The sequence below is a fragment of the Rattus norvegicus genome, chromosome 7, assembly GCF_021556685.1.
Source record: "Rattus norvegicus strain SHRSP/BbbUtx chromosome 7, alternate assembly SHRSP_T2T, whole genome shotgun sequence".
NCBI lineage: Eukaryota > Metazoa > Chordata > Mammalia > Rodentia > Muridae > Rattus > Rattus norvegicus.
In genome coordinates this window covers 98,940,867-98,964,032 of record NC_141540.1, presented here as the reverse complement: position 1 = coordinate 98,964,032, position 23,166 = coordinate 98,940,867, and the positions used below count along the sequence as shown (strand labels likewise).

Sequence of the window (23,166 nt, the reverse complement as noted above, 5' to 3'; positions counted from 1 at the left end):
CCCAGCTGTGCCTGGCTCAGCCTGGTCTATGTTCCTTCATTCACACCGATGACTCAAAACTCCTACCACATTCTCAGTCTCAAAAAGCATAGGTGTTTCAGGCTGGGAAGTGTGATCAAGAACATTCCCCCAAATTTATAAAACTGACAGTCACAATAAGAGCTGGTTACGACTGGTCCTCAGAAAAAAGCCTGCCTTCTCCCTCTAGCTCTATCTGATTGTAGCTGTGTGTCTTGGCAAAGTTACTGAACACCTCTGTGCGTAGTAGTAATTGGGGCTAATTTTTCCCAGGAGGAACTTGGGGAAACCAGACATAAGTAAAGAACTCTGGGAACTTGCCAGCTAAGGTAAAGGAAATAAGAGTCACTATTACTATTTGCTGCCACAGGTGTTTTGGTGATAGAATGGAAGAGTCCAGAGCTCTTTGTGTCATCTGACGTTGAGATACTTGATTTCCATCAATATGCCACTGTAGGCACAAAGATGGACCTGCCTCTTCTGGTAACAAAAGATACATACACTGCCATATTTGGGGTAACCTGGAGCACCACAGTCTGCTGGTGGCTGAGCTATGAAGTGCTGCCTCACGGGTGACTCTCACTCCCTCACATTGCCTTGTCTAGGAAGGCAATGCAGATCCTTATTCTCTAAAATCTAAGCAGGGAGCAGACAGAAATGAGTACGAGAGGGTTTGCTTAGAGCCCTGGACCTTCCCTCGACCTGGGACGTGTCTGTGAGTGTGTCTCCATCTTCAAATCTCTCTCACACATGCCTTTTGTTTCTACCTCCTGGCAGTCGATGGGTTAGAGCAGGTTCTGGAAGAATACTAGTTGGTGCAGAAGCTGCTGCTAGCCCTTACTAGTTGGTAGTCAGAGGGGATTTATTTGCTCTCTGAGCTTTTGACAGATGGGGCCCTCACGGACATCATCGGAATACTGGGAAGTATGAGGTAATTCGTGCAAAGCCAGAGCCTGGCCCTTAATGATTTCTGTAGCTGTGAAATATCTACTGTGATCACAATACATGCCAGGGGCTCCAAAGCTATCAACACAAACTCCTTCCCTTGGTAGAGTCTTAGAGATGTAGATAAAGCAGATAACTGAACAAGCAAATAAGTATCAAATGTCAGTTATGATGGGTGCTTGGAAGAGATTCATGGGCGCTTTAGTACCTGATCCTCTAGTGATCAAGAAGGGCTGCTTTGAGGCAGGCATTTTCTATTACTTATTCTTATTAACCTACACTAATTACATATAATAATACATACTTGTAACAATACATATGTAATATGTGCATTATATATATTACATATTATATAAAAATATATAATATATATGTATATATGTAATATACATATATTTATATAAAATATATAACATGTATATAATGTACTTTGAGTCCATGAGTCTCATATTTCCTTATTTTCTTCCCACGCCTGATGATTTTTCTACTTCATCCCAAATAACCCCCTCTCCACTTTCGTACTTGTTTCGTGATCCAGTGAGATCCTTTAGAGTTGCTCAGAGACTCATGAGTGAGGGGTTAACCACAGGAACACAAGCACCTAACCAGTGTCTACACCACTGAAGAAAATGTCTCTCCATCCACAGAGACCCAGAGTGTGGCGAGGCCCTGTGAGGCCTTTTCTCTTAGCGACCAATGACTGCCTATAAATCACGAAGGCCATCTTTTAAGCAGAACTGAATTCTGGGGCAGAAGCCCATAGAGAGAGCTGGGGGGAGGATGTTTCAGGTTGAGAACGAGCTAGTGCAAAGGCAAGGGCGGCTATGCTGCACTCCAGGACTGACTACGGCCCAGGGGGCCACAGCGGAGTGATGATGGTGGCTGCTTGTGGTAACCTTGGGTGGTGGCTTCTACTCTGAGTGACACAAGAAACAAATGGAGGGTTTAGTGTGTGTGGGGGGGATTTGCCTTAAGTTCTTTAATTCTCCCAGAGGCATATACACTGTCTATTAAGACTCATCTCCAGAGCTTCCAGGGACTAAGCCACTACCCAAAGACTATACATGAACTGACCCTGGGCTCCAACCTCATAGGTAGCAATGAATAGCCTAGTAAGATCACCAGTGGAAGGGGAAGCCCTTGGTTCTGCCAAGACTGAACCCCCAGTGAACATGATTGTTGGGGGGAGGGTGGTAATTGGGGGAGGATGGGGAGGGGAGTACTCATAGAGAAGAGGAGGGGGAGGGGTTAAGGGGATGTTGGCTTGGAGACCAGGAAAGGGAATAACATTTGAAATGTAAATAAGAAATACCCAATTTAATAAAGATGGACAAAAATAAAAAAAAAGACTCATCTCTTCTTGGACACACCCATGACATGGCCAGGTGCCTAGGTGTGCTAATCTTGTGTCCCAGAAGTGACACAAGATGTTTGTGAGCTCCAATCTGCCTTACTCCTTGTTTTCAATTGATTTCATTTTAGTTTTATTTTGGTACAGGGTCTCACTACATAGCCCGGGCTAGTCTAGAACTTACCATGGAGAACAAGCTGACCTCGAGTTTATAGGAGCTCTTCCTGCCTCTGCTTCCTGAGTGCTTGGATTAGAGGTGTATGTCACCATATACCCCCATCCCCAATCTTCACAGAGCTTGGACCATTGATCAGAACCTGGCTGCATTTTCTATCCTTCCATCTTTATGTCTATTCAAGAACCAGTTTGGGATCTTGTCCTGGTGTGAATGCTAAATGAGTTCTCCATCCCTCCTGGTGGGGTCAGCGCTCACTCCGAAACAGGACATGGGCACATCATCACCTACCGTGATCTATGTGACTGTGAAAGAGGCTAGGGTTGGAGTATGGTTGCAACCAGAATTACAACCTTGTTAGCTGCTCCAATTCAAGCTATCTAATCCCAGAGATACCACCCACACCTATCAGAACATGAAGGGCATCCCACTAAGGGGACAATGGAGCAGGCCCTGGAGGCTGTGGTCAGGGTCAAGTTGGTGGCCCTGGTCAGACTGATAGAATAGCCAGAGTCAAAACTTATCCTTACAATGGAGCCTGTGAGATAAGAAGAAAATGGTTGAACATGTTAGCAGAGGTCTCATTTTCTGAGACATTCCACGGGGCAGGGGGTTATTTTAGATGTTGTTTGGGAAATCAATGCAAGTTATCAATAATGATGATAATTATGAATGAATGATGGCCCAGTGAGGATCATGGGAAGAGCGAACGCTAAATGTTTGCTTCTTGCTGAAAGCAACTCACTCATTTCGTCTCTTACAACGCTCAGTCCATGACAGTTTGTCACGACTCTGGGAAAAATACGAGGGAAGATCCGGGCCCAGAGGTAAAGCAGGTAACTAAATATCACCCGAGCATTCCTGGGGACATGTGGTATTCATTTGTGGCAGCTCCTCCCAGAGACAGATAATGCCAGTCCCAAGCCGCCAGTGAGCAAGCAGACACTTATATTCACTAGACTGAAGAACAGACCTGAGGATAGCCATCCCACTCCCTAAGACCCTTCCCACTCTCCCCACCCTGAAAACATCAGAAAGGTCCTATCAGTATTGTCAGTCCATCTGTCTTGCCATCCAGTGCTCTCTGTCAGCTACCGAGTTGTGTAGGGTTTCCTGAGTTTAGTTGATTGCTGCTGTGTCCAACACACAGCAAGGTGAGGAGACTCTAGTGGCCAGAGCAGATTTTAACGGTGCCTCAGGACTCCTGACAGTCACTTAGGAACCATGTGGGGTCTGGATTTCGAAACTGTACCCTCTTCACATACTTACCCCCACTGTGAAAGTCTGCTGGCCCTGCCTGCCCAGACCCTGAAACCAAGAACAGAGTGCAGGAAGGGTGGGCTAGCCATAACTGGTTGTCTGTGGTCTCTGAAGAAATAGATTGTCCACTACTTTCAGATGCTCCCTGAAATATTTTACTGGACTAAAACCCGAATATCAGGAGTCCCGGGATGAACAGGCCTTGCTTACCCTGCCTTGTCAAACCTCCGCCATTTTAAGAGATGAGCTGGGAGACTGAAAACAAGCAGGGCCTGAGAATGAGACCTAAATGTCTTCCCACATACAGCCATGTCCGCAGATACTTACTTAATGAGGACAACTTAGTTAATTTGGGGGCAAGGGTAAGAATATGGGATGACGGGGGCTGTGTTCCATTTATAAAGAATAAAATAATTAAATTCGGTTCAGTGGAAGGAGTCATTGAGCTGGAAGAAATTCTCCAATGAGGAAGGTCAGCAGCACAGGAATAAGGGGTTGATCGTGGTCACCTTTTTCAGGGACAGCTGAGGGGGAGTGGCTTCCTCCAGAGGCTGTGTCATAATGAGGACTATCTCTGCAAGGTGGGGCTAGCTTACCCCAGGGACACGCAGGCATGTTTGCACACACCACACACACACACACACACACACACACACACACACACACACACACACACTCTAGCTTACCTCAGGGACACGCAAGCATGTTTGGACACACCATACACACACACACACACACACGCACACACACACACACACACACACACACACACACACACACACACACACACACTGCTTCTCAAGTCCATGGCCACCCCAAGGGTTTCACTGAGTTATTTGTTCCTCAAAACACACAGAGGACAAATATTAAGCATGCTCATAGAGAAGCCTTTTCTCAAAGGGTGGCCTGTGGCAGAGCTTTCACAGGTCCCTCAGAGAGGTGACCAGGGAAAGCTAGCCCTCAAAGCTGTCTTCAGGGAACATAGTTGGAGTTAGGAGGCAAAAAGAAATGACAAGAGCTGAATAATTTGTCCAGTGTTTTGACACCCATCATCCTCTTACACATGGCTACTTCTAGTAGGGATAGTCCCACTTTTTGTCCTTAGATGTGACAAGTGCGGTCACCTTCAGGGGGTAGAGAGTGGCTAGTACCAGAGTGTCAGGAATGGAGGTATGCAAACGTTCTGAGGACTGTTCCACCTTTAGAATGGAAAGCGGCTCCTCAAAGGACAAGCTTGGGGGTCATTTGCCGGGTGGGTACTACTTCTTTTCATTGTTTGTCAGAAGGCAGCTGTGTAACGTACCTGAGCCAGACACACAGCCATGGAGAATGAGGAGCTGTAAGGCAAGGCCTCTGACGCTAGCAACCAGCAGTGGAGCCAAGACTCCCATACTTAGGATCCACAACACCATGCCCTTGCCTCTGTGGCCTGGCTCTGAACTGCAGAAACCCACTAGCAGAAGGTAAGGAAGGGCGTAGGCTCAAAGAAGAAAGCATGAGACGGGACCTGAAGCTCACCTCAAAGAGTATCAGCGAGTGTAGGATGATGGATGGAGGGGGCTGTCTGGAACCGGAGACGGGTGGGCTAGAGCAGATCAAAGCTCCAAGTCCATCTTTGGGGCAGGCAGAAGGGAAAAGGGTGTCCATTTTGGAGGTGAAGTGGTACATAGAAGGACCTACCTAGCCCTGTCCGATCGAGCATCATTTTGACCATAGATGCCTTTTGCAAGTGGCACCTGAGAATGCTGTGTGGGCTGTGATCAGCCTGGGATGGACCCGGCTACTGGGTATGCTCTGCCTCAGCTCTTCTCAGGAAACTACCCACGCTGACCGCAGCATCTGAATTCACATCCTCGCTCCCGCTCCTGTGCCCTATGTGGCACAACAATTCTAATTTACTCTGCTGCTGGTTTTTAAAAGCATAAACATTCACGTTCCTGTCTACCACAGCCTCTGCCTTCAGATGACACTCATTCCCCCCCCCCCCCACCTCTGAGATGTTCTTAAGATCAAGTCATGTGAATCAGTAGGGCCTTTGGGTGGAATGGAACTCCAAACCCTTCTGATTGGTGTTGACATTACTGTCATTTTACTAGGTTCCATCTAGACAGAAGCCATCACAAGGCAAAGGTTATTTGAGATCTAAGCACAATATAAAAAAAAAATGATCACTTTCAGGCTTGGGCAGTGGAAAGATAAAGATCCCTTTAGACTGGCACAAGAAAAAAGTTACCCAAAGGCTGTAACATTAGAAGGTAGGAGGACATCAGGGCTTTTGTTTGGTTTTGGTTCTAGGCCCAGCATTCTGAGAGGGGTTATTAATTACTCCCTGGCGACAGAAGGAACACAGGGCTTCTCAAAGCTGATGGAAGGAATCCTCACAGACAGGGTGAAAGGGGGCTGGGCTTGAGAGACTCACCAAAGGCATTGATTCCAGGCCAGGAGCAGCCCAGTGACCCCCCATGCTCCAGAGAAGCCAGGGAATGGGGCGCTCTTCCCCGAGGAAACAAGTGCCCACACGAGGGCTCAATGCTTACACGGCTGCATCCTACAGAACTCCCAGGAATGTCTGACTCTTCTCTAAGGCTGTTCTTCTCAAGACTCCCACCACCTCCCAACTTGGCACCCAGAAGTCTCCGAGGCTCTTCTCCTTGCCAACGGTATTCAGCCAACCCACCGGAAGGGCTGCTTCTCGCCTTCCTCCCAAATCCACCCAGGGCTCTCCCCTTCAGCGTTGCTGTCATCTCTGGCATGCATGTCCACTGCAGTGTCAGCCCCCCCCCCCCAACCCCCTCATTCCACTTCTGTGGTTCCACTTCAGCTGTCCCCCTCCCCACACACCCTGCTAATAGCTATCTCGAAATGGAGGTCAGACACAACACTCTCCAAAACCCGAGCAGGCTCTCGCTGAACTCAGAGATATTCCACAGTCCTGTAAGGTCCAGCACGGGGCTCCCATCTGTCTTTCTGGTTCAGAATCTGCCTCTTCCCTAGATGGGCAGAATAATCCCTCCCCTAGGCTGGTGGACTGAGAGGAGGACTAGAATGTGTAATTAGGTTTTTGTTGTTGTTCCGTTCAGGGAACTGGGACCGGATCATCAGAGAAGCACCCTACCACTGAGTCTTTCTGCCCCTGCTTAAAGTTGTGTTTTTGTTTCATTCCTCTCAATCTCTCTAGGGTTATTGTATCGTATTGTAAATTCCTCTGCTTTTCTGTGAGCAGGATACTATTGGTGACTACATGACAGTATCAACATTGTTGCAAACGATCTGGTTTGCGTTGCTTGGACCCCAGGCAATGTTTGTTTTTCCCAGAGTAGAAGGAAAAGCAGTTTTAGAACACAGTCCATGTGGGTTATTGGAGACCTAATGTCATCTCCTTTAAATTATCAGCCAGGTCATTCCCTCAGGGTAATGACAAAAGTATGCTCTTTAGTGTCGTCTCTGGAGTCTTCAACAACACCTGATCACTTACCCTCAGTACTTATACTGACTCTTGTATTGAGCACTTCTTTTTAAAAAAGATTTATTTATTTATGTATATGAGATCTCCATTTGCATATATACTCGAATGGTTGAAGAAGGCATCAGATCCCATTACAGGTGCTTGTGAGCTACTATGTGGGTGCTGGGAGTTGAACTCAGGACCTCTGAAAAAACAGCCAATGCTCTTAACTGCTGAGCCATCCCTCCAGCTGTATTAAGCACTGTTTACGCTTTACTGTTGTGAGTTCTCACAGCACAGCAAAGAGGTGTTGTCATCGTACAAATGGGAAAGCCAGAGCTCAGAGAGATTAAGTGACTCACCCAAGGTCATACTGCTGGTGACAAACTATTCTAATTGTCTTCTGTTTGCTGTGTTTGTTTGTTTGTTTGTTGAGCCCAGGCTAATCCCAAACTCATTATATGACTGAGTTCCAGATGGTCCTGCCTCAGCCTCCTGTGTGCTGAGATTACAAACATGTGCTGCTATGGCTGGCCATAGGAGTGAGGAGTGAGGTGTTTTTTTTTTTTTTTTTTTTTTTTTTTTTTTTTTTTTTTTTTTTTTTATGCAACCCTTTGCACCTAGAGTCTCTTAGAGAAGGTAATATAGCCAAGAGGCAGATATTGGGCTGGAGTCCATGACTTTCAATGACAATTTCAATGGCCACCATTCTATCACTCTGTCTTCAAACGCATGGGCACGGCATGGACCAATGCATGTCTATGTTTAAAACCAGAAAGATAATGAACACTCAGAAGCCACGGTGTAAGGGCTTTCCACTGGCTCAGAAGCTCACTGCTGGAGAGGCATGTCCTTTTTCTGTTCTGCCTATTCTTTGCAGACGACGGAGCACAGCTAGAGAGAGTGCTGCAAAAGCCATAGGCACTTTGAGTGATGGAGGTTCCAGTCAGACGTGAAAACTGTAAGCAGAGAGAGAGAGAGAGAGAGAGAGAGAGAGAGAGAGAGAGAGAGAGAGAGAGAGAGTGTGTGTGTGTGTGTGTGTGTGAGAGAGAGAGAGAGAGAGAGAGAGAGAGAGAGAGAGAGAGAGAGAATGTATAAAGAGGACATATTCTCTCTCCCATTACTCTGGGTCTTATACTTTATAAATCAATGAGGTTTCTCTTAGCAACATGAATTCTCACAAATCAGGGAATGAGAAACTCCCCCATACGGTGCATGCCACTAGATTATGATCCAAACTCCTCCACATCAACTGGCAAGTGTTTCCAGATGCCAAGAACTCTTTTCCCAAGTTTCTTATAGGCAAACAGGCCACCAGTCAGGCTGGATGGAACCTCCCAAGGCCAGGGGTTTCCCGTAATCTGGCCACCACTGGAATTTGCATCCAAGCAAGTACACCGGGGATGCATTATCCATCTTTCTTCCAACATTCCCTTGGCCCAGAGACCCATTCACAATGGCTTACATAGTGAGTTATTGTCAATGCTGTCCTACCATGGGAGTCAAAGACCACTACTGATTTGCGGTGAACCAATGGAAGGTTCCTCCAACCAGAAACATCACCCCACCCCAAGGACTCCTTACTGAATCCAATTACAATTCTCACGATATAATATCCCTAACTGAGGCAAAGAGAGGCCTGGTAGACTACAGAAAACACCCCAGCCTGTGTTCCAGGAGGTTCTTACTGCACTTCTGATGTGTATAATCTTGCATGAGAACTTATTCCCATTGACCCTTGACCTGTGAATCTTCAAGCCCCGAGTAACAATGAGAACTACTGAAGGTATAGTAGAAGCAGAGTCTTGTAGATAGGGCCAAAGTTAACCGTCATATTTACAAATATCTCAGTACATATTTTTTGTATGTATGTTTGTGTGTGTTGTATATATGTGTGTCCACATGTATGTGTTCATATGTGCTCATTCATGTGTGTGCATATGGAGGCCAGCATTCAACATTTAGCATCTCTATTGCTCCCTATCTTGGTGTGTGTGCTCTGGTGTGTATGTGTGTATGTCATTTCCTCAATGACAGAATTTATAAATAACAGTAAATTCACAGAGTTTAGAGGCTTCCGTGAGGTCAGTTATCATTAAATCCACCTATCTGGGCATCCTGATCAAGATGATGTAGGTTCTTCGTTCTAACACTAATTAAGAACATTGGCTCTCATAAATGCTTCACAGGGCACACAGCAGACATATCTATATGGGTTGTAGAATGAAGGCAAGTTAAAGAGGCTACAGCAGAGTTTTAAAGGTCCTCGAAGTGAGATCTGCCCCTGCATTTGTGGTTATAGGCACAAGCTCCCACGCCCACATTCCGTTAGTGTTTGGGATCTGAACTCAGGTTCTCTGTGTTTGTACAACAAACACGCTCCAACGGAGTCATCTCCCAGCCCTATCGCAATAATTTAGAAGGTTTCTGTTTCAAAGTTCATGCACAGCTGCTTGTGAATCAGGATTCCATCGCTGGCTTGCTGCTGGGTTTGCAGGGAATGACCTGAGACACTCTCTAAGGCTGATCCCATCTTGTGTGAGAGAACTTAGTAGAAATGTTAAGATTGGCAGACTCACCCCTGACCACCGAAGCAGAAATTCTGAGGGGTAGGCTCTGCCCTTTGACAAGGCCCAAGTGAGAGAGATGCTCATCAGAGTCTGAGAACTGCTGGACTTTGGTCATCAGGACTCCTTTGGAGTATGTGAGACAGAAGGCAAGTTACTGGGTCCTATCTTCTTGGGTTATTCAGAGTCAGTAGATTCTGACGTAGAGCCCAGGACTGAATGTTTTAACAAACTGCCCAGATAACTTTATTGAGCACACATTGAGTTTACTGAGGCCCCCAAAAGAAATCTCAGGAGGTAGGAGGGACCCAAAGCAAGGGAGGGGATGAGGTTGAAGGGCAAGGCTGGAAACCTAAGACTGAAGTCCTGAAGACAAGTGTTCTTAACTTCCGGTCTATAGATTTGTGATATGGAGTCTCCTCCAGTATCTTCCCTTGCCAGCTAGGGAAACAGAGTCCTCAAGAAAAAATGGCTTCCCTAAGTCTGCATGATGCACAACTGGCAGAGCCAAGAGTGGAGCCAGGGATGTCTGCCACCTGCTTGGTGTCTTCAAGATCTGGCTCTGCAGCCCAGTGTTGTGCACATAAACATTTCCTAGACGACTGGTTGGGCTTGGAATCAGCTCTCACATAACAGGGCAAGGTTGGCTCACTTCTCAGGGCATCAGTAAGTGTAAATGGGTGTAACGTCTGCCCTTACAAAGCGGATTAGGTCAAATGCCATCATATACAAGAAGGTGAGTCCCATGCTGTCCATCAGCCCCTAGGAATGCAGAGACTACCGAGGAACAGGAGGCTGTGCGATGACACCTTCCAGAACCATCTGTAATATAGACAGAGCGAGAGGCACACTCAGAGTCACTGGAACTAGGCCGTACACCCAGTGTGAACTCCACCCCCTGCTCAAGGAATCCTGGGCCCAAAGGGCTACTCACATCCCAATACCCAGGCTATACAAGCCTCCCTTTGGTGTTTGGTTTGTAGTCTGTGCTAGACCGAGCAGTTTACAGCAGAAAGTGGAGTTGCGGTGCCGAGAACAGTTTGGAAGGAAGAGTTTACAGGGAGGACCTTAGGTCACTGATGTGTCATTAAAGAGGGCTGTGTTGCCCTGGTTTCTCTCATCCTTTACCCCCTAACCATGAGGTATGTAGTTCACCCTGACCAATGCTCCACCATTACCATTGGCATGTCCATCACAGGCCCAAAGCCATAGCTCTTAGACCAGAAGCTCCCAAACTGTGAGCCACTTTTCTCTTGGTAAGTTAATCAGCTCCAGTACTCCATTCTAGTGACAGAGCTGACCGGTAGCCCTGAGGGTCTATGATGGCTTTGGTTCTCAGTGCTTTGCTTTTCTCCCTTGGAAAGGTTCTGGGAGACTAGAGGTAGGCAATTCTCCATTCTTCACTAAAGATAAAGCCAACAGCACAGGCAGGGGCTAGCCACCACTGGCCCAGCATAGGAAAGTGTATACAAAGCCAATACTATAGCTTGGTCATTGACTTTATATGAAAACTCTTAGTGGCATCAGAGACTGTGAAGATTGTCACTGAACATTTATTATGCTCTTGATAAACACTTCTCATTCATGGAGCTGATTACTCCTTACAAAGGCCTTTTTAGGCAAATGCTAACATTATTCCCATTTGAAATTGGGGAAATGAGTGGGCAGAGAAGTTAACCATGGAATCATGGACTGTTGTCGGTGAGGGAGGGAGGCTGGATTTGAACCTAGGCCATCAGCTTTAAAGCCTACCGATTTCCATTGCACTTTGCTGAGCATACAGTTCTGTGTTTCCAGTTAGGGAAGGTGGAGGGATGGAGAAAAGACAATTGGAGACAGGAATCACTTACCAGGCTGAAGACAGTTGGGAAAGAAAGCAGAAGCAAACATGGGTTCAATGATTGCTAGACTATTCCCAGTTCAAGAAGCACATCCCAGTAGGCAGAGCCCTACAGACACAAGGTGTTAGCATCAGACTATTCAGCTCTAGACCAATGGTCCCCACATAGCAGCCTCTTCAGAGGGAGCAGGCAGCCACTCTGGGTCTATTTCAACATCTACTTAAGCAGGTTTAGAATATTCTTGCTGCCTTCCCAACATAAGCATGGACCAAAGAAACATGGTCCTGTCGATGTCCACCTTCTGTGCAAGCCACATTTTAAAAGATCATGTCTCTCATACATTAGTTTCTCCATCAGCAAAATAGCCCAACACATGTACAGCAAGGGCTGGAGTCTGGGAGCTAAGCAGCTAAGTACCATTATCTTATTCTAGCCCAGAACAAAACCAAAACAGTCCTGCCGGCCATGACGCTGTGACATTTTTAGTTAGAGCCACATAACCCTGAGTCTTGTACAGTTGCCACTGGTTTCTGGAAAGTCATGTGGGCTTTTAGGAAAACATCAGTCTCTTAGGTCTAAACAGTCTCTTAGGTCTCTCTGACACGAAGCCCTACAAGCCTACAAAGTCTGAGAGTGTGCATTGCTCATGGGAACAGGGCACTGCCGGGATTATTTTTGTCCCTCACATAGTAAGCAGGAAGGACCCCTGGAAGCTCAAAGGAGGCCACTCGAGGACACGAGTTGGGCAGACCTCTGCCACTTTGCACTGGGTGTGGAAAACACATGGTACTCATTGGGCCTGAGAGCTAAAAATATAAACAAACACGCCTAAGAAAGCGTAGATTTCGTGGATGGGTGAGCAGTGACTGGGGAACGAGTGATGCTCAGGTCCCCGTTAGCCAGGGAACTCCTGAGTGAGCGAAATACCTTTGCTTTCCCTGAAGGTGTGTGAGCCCAGACAAAAATAAAGAAGACATGGAGAGACAGACACGCACGCACACATGCACGCACGCACAACACACCACTCCCAATAAATTTAGAATTGAAAGAATCACTTCTGATGTTATGTGCAAGGGTTTAAAGAATTTCCACATTTTGCAGTAACTTTGTGCACACATATTGTTACAAAATGATATTCACTATGGATTCTGCATATTGCTTTAGCATTTAACCGATTTTTTTTCCCTTTCATACTAAAACAAGTTTACTGGCTAACTTAAAGGTTTCTGCCACATTCTTCATCATTAGTTTATGTAAGTGTCGAATTATCTTACAGTTCATCTCTTAGTTGACATTTCTTTCTTCTTCCCAGTTCTCTGCTGAGTCAATATTGCTAGGATAGATTTGCCTGGCGCTGCTTCTGAAGCAGAGTCCCATGTAGTACAGATCGGCCTGTGCTTGATTGGTAGCCAAAGAGGACCTTGAACTTCTGATCCTCCTGCCTCCACCTCTCTGCAGGCAGAAAGTTACTTCTTTTTGGAGAAGTAATGATAAACTCCATAATTTCATGGTGGAACAGTAAGAAGTTTTCCCCTCCATGAGAGGAAGCTATATCAGTGTGCCCTAATGTGCTGTGTTTCTCTCATGAAAGTTCCCAGGAAGTCCCTGACAGATCTTTCCCAGCTATTTGTTTATGCAGCAGGGCTCTCTCCTGGCTCCTGCAGTCTGGCATGCTATGCTGGTGTGGTTAGGAATGCAAATCTGTCCCATTATGCTCTAAGTCCTGACGGGCCCCTATGCCCACCTTTACCTGAATCAGCTGAATTGGGGTTGGTAGGGCTGTGGTTTAGTAATGTGAGGAGGACAGGGTCTGCCCGAAGCAGAACTGTCTCTCTTCTTTTTCCATTATGTCCCATAGGATTAAGTCAGCTTCCTTCTCCTACGGCCAACTCTACTAAAGGCCATTATGCACAGAGATGGAGACATTTATTTACCTAACAGTGAGAACTGCCTTCTGTCCCTCCAGCATGGATTGGAAATCAAGCTGTTTATTCAGTGACCATCCCTAGGGAGTGAGATGAGGCTCTAATTTGCTGGCATTTCTGAAACACATTGCCTGAATCCCACTTTCCACACCTCCGAAAACCTCCCAGGAACCTGTAAACTCAACTTGCTTCAATCCCACTCTAGTGGGCTCTGATCACAAAATGGGGATGGAAAGACCAGGAGTCCTTGTTTTGGAAATGACCACTACTGTTTGGAAGGTACTGGGATTGCCGCGAGCTAGCTTGTTAAACAACTTTGCCAGCATCAGGATTTCTGGAGGTAGAGATCAAAGGGGTCTGTGATAGGTGCTTAGATGTGGTTCCTATGGATACTGAGGCCTCACATGGCTGGGTCAGAATCTCTTTGGCTAGTGACAGGCACACTTCTTTATCACCAGGCAAATTCTTTCTCACAATATGTCCCTGTCTTCCCTTTTACCAGTGCAGGGCTATCATTAGAGTGCCGCTCCGATGTCACAAAGGCCATCAAGATGAATCCTGTCTATTTATTTTACACCTTTGGCATGCCGGAGTCACAGTGTTCAGTGTGCAATCCTGACAGCCACACCCAGGAGAGATGGCTGGGGCGGGAGGCTTTAGAGTTTGAAGTCTTCCTGGGATACATTCAATGCAAGGCATCCTCTCGAACACACAGAATCCCAAAGTGCTCTGAGCCCAGGCTCCCCTCTCTGCAGGTTTGTCACAGGGATTTGATTGTATATCTGATCTCTGTCCTCATGGGCAGCCAGGTCTCTATGAGGGAAGCCTGTGTACTTTCTTTCTCAGCTTCTCCCATGAGGTAGGGAGTTTTTGGAATGCTCTTTTTTCTTTTTTAAATCATTTATCTTTATTTTATGTGCATTGGTGTTTTGCTTGCATGTATGTCTGTGTGAGGGTGTTAGGTCCCCCGGAGTTACAGTTCTGAGCTGCCATATGGGTGTTGAAAATTGAACCCAAGTCCTCTGGAAAACCCACTTAACCACTGAGCCACCTTTTCTCCCTGCCAATTAATACAGACGTAAACAGGTATCTATTCCTATAAAAGGAATATTAAATGTGAAAAGCCTAGACAAAATATTTCCCAACCAACTTTTTAGCCACTATTTCTGGAATGTTTTTAAAGGTAAAAGGCTTTGTTTAAGTGAACATTGGTGGCTACAAATACATAATTTTGGATTTGTAAATGTGGAGGTAAACTTACAGGGTAGAGACAAGATACACAAACAAATTCCCGTGACAATAGAGGAACAGGAGAAAACTCACTGCATAGGTTCGAATAGCCATCATGGAAGAGGAGCCCTCTGCAAGATGAAGCTTGGTTCAGCCTCTCGATAGTGACCGATTCATGCCTCTGACTTTGCACATATTTAGATGATGGCTTAAAACAGTGTAATGACACATACAGGTTACACACCTCTCCCTCTTTTGGGACTGGGTCTTGTACTATCCTTGAACCTAGCATCTTGCCTCAGTCTATGTGCTGGGATTAGAGGTGTGTATCACCATGCAAGACTGTGCATTCCTTGCTTTGCCTAAAACCTATGAGAACATCTATTCTTCTATCCATTATTATTGATATAGTTATAAACCCATGAGGGCCTTGATCCTTATATCCATTACTAACATAGTTACTTAAATTCTATTTAATCTGCGACTCAGAGTTAAGCAAATAATTTCCTCAAACAATATTTTTGGCAAAACATGGTGTTTTAATGACTTTTCAAAAAGATCGACACCTCCCAGTTGAGTTGCAGATGAAGAGTGATAATCTGCCAGGTCCTGGCCACTTTGCATAAGTGACAGACACAGCTCACAAGGCCCAGACGCAGCCCAGCCCATCCTCCACTTGGTAGGCACAACCCACAGTCAACCTTCCATACAGTAGATTATGCAGCAGGACAGAAGCACCCTGAGACTCTCCAGTGAAAGGAGGTGGGTGGGCTCACCCTCCTGCCATTCCTTCAGCCATGGGACCAGCCATGGGCCAGTCACCCTTGGTTCTTAGTCCTCGCCCAGCAGAGTCTCTTCTCATCAAGCCCCTTCCTTCCATTACACATGACAACACTGGGGTGAGGAGCTGTCATCCCACACCTCTCCTGGGTCTACCTGTCCCTCTGCAGCCCCTCCCCCCATTATAGGCATTCTCTCTCTCTCTCTCTCTCTCTCTCTCTCTCCTCTCTCTAGTTTAAGAAAAACAGGAATATAGTCCACTCCTCTCCTGAGCTAGGTGGATACTTGTACTCTTTTGCTTTCCTGATTGCCACTGTCCACTTTGAAGAGGTGCCTTTGACACCCCCCTCCTTTAACCCCCACCACTCTGTGCCTCTCTGCTCCCAGGCCCCAGGCACTTTCTTGTTCATCTTCTGGCTGTTTCCTTCCTCCTTCTCTTACCTATTTTGTTGACATTCTTTTCCAGAGATCACTGGCCTGGTAACCCCCATTTCTTAGCCTACGGATCTGCTCCTTCTTTCTCGACTAAGATTCCAATTCCAAGGTCTGCCAGATCTGGGTAATCAACTATGGAACAGGACTATATTAGCATAGCCTACTTATCCCCTGTGCTTGGAATCCAAAGTGTTTTTGAATTTTGACATGTTTCCACACATATAGTAAGACACCTTGAGGATGGGCCTTAAGTCGAAAGACGAAATTCATCAGTGTTTTCTATATACCTCAAATATGTAGCTTAAAGAGAATTCACATAATGTTTTAAACCATTTTATGCATGGAACAACCTTTCGTTGTATGGGACTTTTCTACCTGTGGAGTCATGTCAGGGCTCAGAAAACATTCAGACTCTGAAGCACCTCTGACTTTAGGTGCTCTGACTGGGCGTGGTTTAGGCGTGGTTAGCACGCACCGCCTTGCTTTACAGAGTTGCAAACACTGAGATGATCCGTACAACGCACTTGGCACCCAGAAAGCTCGCAGACGTTCGCAATCACTTCACTGTTACTGTATTGGTTAATGTATTAGTCACAGCCCCCTGCTCTTCTACAGAGCATAGCTTGGCAGGTTCTAAGTTTCTCCTCTCCAGACCTCTGACCGCTCTCCATCCCAGGCCCTTATCTCTAGTTGAATGTTCTTTAGAGACTTGTAAGATAAATCTGTGCTGAGAATCAGGGGACCCAAATTCTACCTCCATGAAACACCAATGGCCCAGATCATGTAGCCACCTTTCTGGGTTCCATTTCCTTACCTAAGAAAGAAACCTGGACCACCAGACAGCATTTCTGTAAGATCGTTCTAGAAACTTCCTTTTCAAAGATGTTCAAAGCCCCTTTGGCCAGAACAGAGCCATGCTCTGTGAAGGAGCGTGTGTCCCTGCACCTGTCTCCCACACAACACCTCAGTCATTCCTGTCAATAATCTAATCCTGTCTACACTGCCTGGCCCCTCAGTGGAGCCTTTAGAAAAGCTGATCAGACTCTCCTAAGAAGGGCCTTTCAAAATTTTCCATTCATTGTACAAAATAATGGGTTTCACGATGAATATCAAGTACTTTGATCATGTTTATTCCTTCTATTACCCTCTCTGGTTCCCTCTCCTACTCCCGCTGGTTCCCCTCTGCTTCCCAAATAGTCGCCAAGTAGAGGCTTTGTCACTGGTGTGTGTCTCTTCTGTGTAAGGAAGAACAAATCGCAAGCTTTGCTAAAAGAAAAAACTGGGGAAGGTTCTCTTCAGTGAGTCTCCAGGTACTGTGCAGGCCATCACTGGGTATCATGGGCCTGGAAAAATGCCCCTGCCTGGTGCAAGTTTCTCCTGATTAAACTGGCTGCCAGGCGCAGGGCATTTCAGGCAGAAGTGGTGAATTTTAAAACCACACAATTACTAGTAGTTTGGAAAAAAAAGTCCTTTTGAAACACCATGCCAATCATTGGATTCATTTTTCAAGTCTCTTTTTAAATGCAAAATATGCTAATATGTTGTTGGAATGTCCAGCAGGGAAACCAGCAAGAAGCTGGGGCCTCTCTCTGACGGAAGTTAAATGGGAGGCTGGTGGGAAATGGGTACTGCGAGAAAAATGCTCCATTTTCCCTCCAGGGAAGAAAATAGGGCTGGTGCCAGCCAGCTCAAGTGTTCCTTTGTACCTCCCTTCAGCTGCAGAAGGTGTGAACGCCCTTAGAAAGTTGCAGATTCAGAAATAATGGGCTACTCGGCTACCCTGGCCCCAGTCTGGTCCCTGGTAAGTAAGAAGTGTCCTTCAGTTACTGTTAACTCCTCCCTCCCAACAAGAAAGAGACCATGTGAGGGAACAGAGAGAACGGGAAAGAGAAATTTATAGCACTGTGGAGTAAATTAATTTAGGCCAAAAGGACTGGTTTGGCGCAGCATTTGACAAATGGCGCGGTCTAGTTCTTTGCAAATCTCCATTTCTCTTAGCTGCATTAAGAGGAAGATAAATTACTGCCCAAGTGGACGGGGTCTCTTGGAGGGTCTTGGGACATTAGTTCATTACATCTATTTGCCCCAAACCCTGGACCTCTTATATTCATTTAATAACCAATGCCAAAACATCATCATTGCATCTCTGGGTACATAACAAGTATATGTTGCTGGGTACTAAGTTGTATGTTTAGGACCCCAGGATGAGCCCAGGGAGGGAGGCAGTGACATTTAGATGTGTGGGTATAGCCATTTATAGTTATCAAGCAACTGCCATCTCCCAAGGACTCTTGAGAGCTTAGAGTTAATACATGCCTCAGTGGCAGTGGGGGAGGTACCTCCGGGCTCAAAGGTAAGGCTCAGCATGGCCGCAGGCTTGCCTCTCAGAGGAAAGCTCTATGCATTCTATGCAGTGTTGGACCCAGCACCTGTGAACTGTTTGCTCCAAGCTGGTTTGGGCCGTCAGATACATGTTCTTCCACTTACATTATGTCTTATGTATTTTGGACATGCCTCTGAGAAACTGAGAATTTCTTGATTTCTTTTCCTCAAAAAAGTAAGAAGGGAGTAGCTAGCATCTCAGAGCTCATGAGATCTCAGAACCAATGGCTGGGACTCAGTGGCACATGGACCATTTAGTTTGGGATTCTCATGGCCAAATCCACCTTCCTCTCTTACTTAACCTCCGTCTCCTTTATTCTAGGCACCAGTCTACAAGCCTTACTCCGTGCCCCTTTCTTTTTAAATTAAAGGTGTGAGGATAAGATTAATGCTTTGAGTTCATGCTTGAATTTGGAGGTCCAGTAGAAACTGGGCCTGTGTTGGACACTGGGCCTGTGCTCTTGGCTACATCCCACTGTGTGTTGTTACCAAGGCAATGTAGGGATACAGGATACCGTAAGTATACTAGAACTGCCGTAACCACCTGATAAATGAGGAAGCCAACAGATGCACAAATGGGCCAGCCCTGGATTTAGATGCTAGAAGGCAAGGTCAAGAGATCTTAAAAGAATTAAAGGATGGACTAAGAGAATCCTGGAGGAACTTAAGAAAGAGATGCAGAGCTCTTAGCTTAGGACCTGGTACTTGGTTTACCCAGTTCTGTTTGTAACTTTTAAAACGTATTTTTGTTATAAAATAAAATGCAGAATTGGACAAAACTCTTCAACATAGAGACTGTCTGCAACACTTTTTGTGTGGGATTTTTTTTGGGGGGGGGTGTTCTATTTTCTTTTCCTAAGCCACCAGAGCTTTTTAAAGTTGGTACTCACTGTAGAGTAAGAAACCAAACCCCTTCTCTCTGGTGTGGAACGGTGGATATATTAGGAAGCAGTTGGAAATCCTGTGACCCAAGCTTCAACCTGACAGGAAAGGCAGTTTACCTTCGGTGGACCTCAGAGGGAGCCATTGCTTTTGGATTCTGTGAAGGATGGGGAGGGTGGGAGGAACCTGACAGGGTGGCTGTCACCAGAGAGACACTGATGTAGTCAGGAGCTCAAGCTGGAAATGAAACGGTTGCTCTGGCTACAGCAGAATGGTGCCTACCAGAAACCAGATGGCAGAATTGTCACAGACCTGTTTTGGGCTGATGCTTGTTCAAACTGCGAAACCCCACTCCCCATGTGGTGCTTTGGGACATTACTAGGTTTATACGCGGTCGTGAGGGTGGCACCATCTTCATGGGATGAGAGAACCCAAGGAGAGAAAGGAAGAACAGACTCTGTCCCCACCACTTAGGGACACATGAGTGGGAGCCATCTGTAAGCCAAGAAGGGGTGGGGTGCGCCTCTGCAGGAACCAAGTCTGCCAGCACCTTGATCTTGGACCTAATCCAGTCGCCAAGAGGGTGAGGGGCAAATGTCTGTAGTTCTGCTTGGCAGAACCAACTAAGACAAGCTGCTGCCGAAAGGGGAGCTTAGAGGTTGTTAAGGAGTCTAAACCCCACTCCACAGGTGAGAACATGGCTCAGGTTTGACAGGGCCTTACGAACGTCCTGATTCTCCTGCCTCCACCTCCCTGGTGCCAGAATTACTGGCAGGTGCCATCAAGCCTAGGTTTCCTCTCTAGATACCTTTCTTGAGCTTTTATTCCACACAGGGTCTCTCACAGGGGCCAGAGGCCTGGAGGCAAGGTGTTGACCAGGACAGATTCTTTCACTTTCCTACTCATGACAGGACCTAAATTTAAACTCTTGACATAGTCTCTGTACAGCTGTATGTTAGCAGTTTGCAGATGGGGCTATCCTGCCTATGCAGTGCCCTGAATAAGAGACTTGAAAAATCAACATGTGATAGGCTCGTAGACAGCAGCCAGCTGTTACGTAGCATTTTAAACATAAAACTATCAGTACATTGGGTTCTGGGGGTGCGGCTCAGTTGGTACAATGCCTGCTTAGTTTGATTCCCAGCATTGTATAAGCTGAACATGGTGGTGCCTGCCTGTGATGCTAGGACTCAGGAAATAGAAGCATGGAGATCAGGAGTTCAAAGTCACATGTACGCGCACACACACACACACACACACACACACACACACACACATATATATATATATATATATACACATATACATATTAAGTTCGAGGCCAGCCTGGGATACATGAAAAACTGTTTCAAAAAACAAAATTCGGGGTTGGGGATTTAGCTCAGTGGTAGAGCGCTTGCCTAGCAAGCTCAAGGCCCTGGGTTCAGTCCTCAGCTCCGAAAAAAAAATTCAATAGTTCTATTACACAAGTAGCCCTAGTTAAGCTAAATTGCACACACACACACACACACACACACACACACACACACACACAGAGGTCATGAATCTGGCAAATGGACAGGTAAGGACGGAGGGTTGGTAGTGATGGGGGTAAGGGAAGATGTATGGAGTGGCAAGCGAGTAGTCAGAATACATTGTATACGCATATGAAATTGTCACATAAAATTAATGAATAAAATGAAAACATTTGACTTACTGACTTAAATATTTTATAGACTCACAGTTTTTATATTCCAGTTTTTATATACTTAATCACATTCTAATATGCCAGCAGATGGAAATATGGAAGCGATTGGGGTCTCTCTTCCGTAAGGCCCAATAGTAAAGAGGAGGGAGAGCATTTCTGTATCAGCCGGATGAGTACTACAACGCTATTAAGTGTCTGCGATATGCTCACAGGTGGACCAGAGACGGCCAACCCTGCTCGGGAGGAAATTGGTGCTTACCTGGTCTAGATGCTAAACTGGCTGTTAAGGCATCAATAAATGGCAGTAAGGTGAAGCAGGAGTTGGTTACAGAGGACCTGTGCATTTGCCTGAAGATGTACACAGCCACAGATTACTATGGTAAGGCATGATCGGATGCGTGCCTTCCAACCCCAGTACCCTAATCCTGGCCTCCCATCTCCCAAATGCACCAATCCCAGCCCCTAGAACCCACGGGTATCCTTTCTTATGGATTACAAGAGACTGTGAAGATGTAACAAGTCAGACATCATGAGACAGGGAGGTGGTGCTGGCTTGTCTGGAAGGCTCCATGTAATCTCTTATATTTTGGTTGTGAGCCTAGCCTTTAACGGCTGAGCCATCTCTCCAGCCCGTCCATGTAATCTCAAAGGTCCTAACTCGTGCAAGGAAGTAAAAGGGTTGGTCAGAACATCAAAGGGGAGGAAGACACAGCTCTTCCTGGGTTTAAAACCAGGAAGAAGCTGTAGTCAAGGAAAATGACTGGACTCTAAGAGTTGGAAATCATAAGGAGACGGGCTGCTCCTCCAAGCGTCCAGAAGGAACAGACACCCCCACCATGGTTTGACTTTAGGGAGACCCATACTGATTTCTAAGCCCCCAGGCTGTGAGGTAACAGTGTGAGGTAACAGAGATGGGCCTCACCACTAAGTGTGTGGTGGTGTGGTGTAGCAGCCCATGAAACTCATGCAAGATGGCAAGATGGATGGGAAGTGTGGAGAAGCAGTCCTGCCCTGGTGATAGTTACTCCTCAGAGTCCCTGGAAGAACAAGAGCCACACCCCCTTCTGGTTTGGATGGACAAAGGCCTGTCAGGTGGAACTGAAACTCTTCTGGGCTGTGATGAAGGTTAGCTGGAAGAGCAGGTTGATCAGCGTGCCTTGTGAATCCACACTGAATGGGCAGACCAGGCTACTGAGCTACTGCAGCCCAGATCTGGGGAGTAAGCCAGGGCACGTGTGAATTAGTGTGACGGGGTCCTTCCAAAGCTCGTGTGGTAGATGTTAAGCCCCAAATTCTCATGGTAATATTTGGAAGTGGGGTCTTAGTTAGCCAAATAATGGGGCCCTATGGCAGTGTCAGTGGCTTAAAAGGAGAGCTAGCGAGACCAGTGGTCCCAACCTTCCTAATGTGGGGACCCTTTAATACAGTTCCTCATGTTGTGGTGACTCATAACCAAAATATTATTTCTTTGCTACTTCATAACTTTAATTTTGGCACTGTTGTGAATCATAATGTAAATATCTGATATGTAGGATATCTGATATCCGACTTCAAAGGAGTCACAACCCACAGGTTGAGAACTGCCAACACAGCTGACAGGACCACCACATGACACCCTCTGCCAAACTATGACTCACCAGAAGCCCCTCCCCAGATGTTAACCTAAACAGCCAGCCTCTGGAACCTCCATTCTTCCTGAATTACCCACACTGAGGTATTCATTCATAGCTTTAGAAAATGGATTAAGATAACTGGCAAGCGATCTGACTCTTCTGTACACCAGTGTTGGAATGAAAGTGAAACCCGGAGAGGAGACAAAGAGGGTCAAGGTGGACATCCCAGTGTGAGCATGTGCTTAGGAAGGATGATGAGTTAGAGATGCAGGAAAGAAAAAGAAACTGAAAAAAACATAGCCAAGCAAAGTTAAACAGATTTATAGATGGAGGAGTCCTGAGGGATTGCGTCTACGAATTGATTCGTGCGCTCACTGGTCAGTGTTTTATTGAAGTGGGCCACGTTCTAGGCAGCAGAGACATAGTACCGAACAAAAGAGACGAGGTCCCTATGGCGGTGGGGAACATTGGCTTTGTGGGATGGGATAGTTAAGAACTCAACTGTATCATGATGTGAACATGTGGAAGAGCTAAGGGGACAGAGAGACGTCCCAGCTCCCACAGCTGTTGACATCTGCACCCCAAGTCCCATTTCCAAACCAACGGGATTGGGAAACCCCCTTGTCCTAG

The 23,166-nt window shown here is 46.3% G+C and overlaps 1 protein-coding gene across 3 annotated transcripts in view; it reads right to left on the bottom strand.

Annotated features, from left to right (window-relative positions):
• Zhx2 (zinc fingers and homeoboxes 2) overlaps positions 1–23,166 on the bottom strand; it is a 147,651-nt gene that overhangs the window by 88,144 nt on the left and 36,341 nt on the right. The window contains exon 1 of one of the 3 annotated variants that reach the window (XM_087557376.1): positions 6,169–6,472. The exons of the other annotated variants lie outside the window; for them this stretch is intronic. The gene's annotated coding sequence lies outside the window, so the exon portion shown is untranslated. Of the gene's footprint in view, positions 1–6,168; positions 6,473–23,166 lie in introns of those variants that run through there. 3 annotated transcript variants of the gene reach the window in all.